Genomic DNA, 2598 nt, shown 5'->3' with positions numbered 1-2598 from the left:
GCGGTTCAGTAAGTGACTGAATAGAGAAAATTATACTGATTGCACTGCTTTTAAGATTAAAAATCAAATTATAGATAAGTGTGCCAAGTGACTGAATAGGCTTAGAAATGCTGTCTACAAATCTCATCAACCGTGGGCAGTATGGAAGAGTGGACAGTCATATGGTCATGGAAAACTATAGGCCTACTTGGAACTGCAAGGCAATGGCAGGGGTGACAAGAAATACAGGCTAAGAGACAGGAGCAATCAGTTTATAGAGAGAAACCTGATCTCTTTGCAGAACTGGTGACAAGCCATCTGGCCTTACCTGACTAGGTTGTGGCTGGTCCTCAAGACTCTTCTTTCTCTTCTTGGACGAAGGGACTCTGACAACAGGCAGTGGCTGGTAGAGGTGTGGTTGGCACAGATGAAGCCAAAGAGGAGGGTGCCCTGGTGCTGTCACCCACTCAGAGTGAATCTCACCTCACTGAGTGGGCTGAGTGTGAAGTGCTCAGTCACAAATGGTCAATGAAAGGACTGAGGATGTTTACAGGGTGGAACTCAATCTGTCAGAGACAAGGAACTGGGCTTGTGGGTGGGGCTTTTCTTGTTTTACAGTGACACACCTCTCTCTCCTGTTCTCTCCTTTAAGAAGTCCTGGGTTTTTCTGCCAGCTTCCTCTTTCATTAAAATATTTTGATGGAGTGAGCAGGAGTAGCCTTCTGTCTATGTCCCCATGGGATGTATGTGCCCCCAGTTAACTGTAAGAAAGTTTAAGTCTGAAGCTTACAATCCTATTATTAAAATTTTTTGATGATGATTTGACTTATGGGATATTTGTGATTTTGAGCATTATCACCACTTTTGTATCAGGTATAGCGGACATGTAGGGTAGTATATCTCTGAGACAAACAGAAACACTACACATATACTTGGAATCTCTGGGCAGTAATCCTATTAGAGTACTTGCCTCATGCTATTGTTTTCCATTTAAGTTTACGTCTCTCTCACTATACTTTGAGCTCCTTGAAGTTTAATGACTACATCATATTCTCCCATAAAGATTAACATGTAGTAGGTACCAAATAAATACATATTGAATTAATGATAATAAATTAATATCTACTTAATGAATCCCAATCTGCCATTTAATGCCTTTGCACCCTATGGCAAGTCATATTTTGACTATTCTGAGCTGATATTTTTGGTCATCTGTTAATTGGGGGGGGTATCATCACTCTTTTAGGTATGTTGAATTTGAAAGGAAGCATTTGAGAATGAACCTAGAATAACACTTGGCATAGAAACAATTGTTAGAAAATGTAATTGAATCCTAATGCATTGATTCAAAACCCAAATAAAAGTTTTCTGTACAGAGTCAGTATAAACTGTGAAAATGCATCCACTGCCCTAGCTGGATTGGCTCAGTGGATAGAGCATCAGCCTGGGGACTGAAGGGTCCCAGGTTCGATTCCTGTCAAGGGCACATGCCTGGGTTGTGGGCTCCATCCCCAGTAGGGGGTGTGCAGCAGGCAGCCGATCTATTATTCTCTCTCATCATTGATGTTTCTACCTCTTCCTTTCTCTCTGAAATCAATAAAAAATATATTTTTAAAAAAGAAAATGTATCCACCTGTCTTTTACTACCTCCACAATGTCTAGAACATAATCAGTTGGTGCTTTCATTCAAGTGAGCAATTATCTGGACTATTCACAGTTTTCAAAATTGATAAGGATTTAACAAAATGAATAAGACAGTCTCTGGTAGAGGACTGATTTTTGGAAGAAAGGAGAAGACAAAATATATAGTGCTGGATATTTATGAGTGAATTTTTAAATGTTTCATCCCAAATGAAACATTCTCTATTCTATTCAGCAGACTCTGGTCAGTCAGATTGTATTTATGTGATGACCGAAGAAACTGGGGTATACCAGGGAATTATTCTGGTTGGATTCCAGGTTGTTATTTTCCTCTTTAAAAACGTCTGACACTCACCTCTCAAAAAAATGATATGCACAGTTCCAGGCACATTGAGGTCAGTCATGAAGATATTCCACAGGAAATAAGGTTAAACTGGTAAATCACTTCGGGCCACCTAGAAGAGGTTCCAGTGAATAAATGGTCTATTTACATACTTCCACAATGTCTAGAATATAATCCGTTTATGCTTTCATTTCACAGTACTTAATTGAGCAACTACCTTAGCTATTCTCAGTTCTCAGAGTAGACAAAAAGAGAAAAATGAATTAGACACTGCTGCTGGCATGAGGAATTCAGAAAGATTAAATATGTAGAAAATGATGAGTGCAAACCCCTGGTGGAGTGGTTCAGTTCATTGAGCATCACCCTTGTACCTGAAGGTCTCCAGTTTGATTTCTGGTCAGTGAGCCTACCTAGGTTGCAGGATCCATCACCAGGTGGGGCACATACAGAGGCAACCAATCAATGTATGACTTTCACATCGATGTTTCTTTCTCTCTCCCCCTTCCTCCCTCTCTAAAGTCAATTTTAAAAAAGGAAAATGATGAGAATCAAAGATAGGATCAGAAAATTGCTGTGGGAATCTAAAGAATGGTGTACTCCAGAGAGGCATTACAGAGAAAGAGGCAGTCTTAGAT

The 2598-nt window shown here is 39.8% G+C and overlaps 1 protein-coding gene across 1 annotated transcript in view; it reads right to left on the bottom strand.

The window, feature by feature from the left end:
- Positions 1–480, bottom strand: part of TPRG1 (tumor protein p63 regulated 1) — a 133996-nt gene extending 133516 nt beyond the window's left edge. The window contains exon 1 of the mRNA XM_006765863.2: positions 308–480. The gene's annotated coding sequence lies outside the window, so the exon portion shown is untranslated. The remainder of the gene's footprint in view (positions 1–307) is intronic.
- Between the last annotated feature and the right edge of the window lie 2118 nt (positions 481–2598).

This window comes from Myotis davidii, unplaced genomic scaffold (genome assembly GCF_000327345.1).
Source record: "Myotis davidii unplaced genomic scaffold, ASM32734v1 scaffold41, whole genome shotgun sequence".
Classification (NCBI taxonomy): Eukaryota; Metazoa; Chordata; class Mammalia; order Chiroptera; family Vespertilionidae; genus Myotis; species Myotis davidii.
The sequence above is the reverse complement of the archived record's forward strand: the minus strand, read 5'-3'. Positions and strand labels throughout refer to the sequence as shown.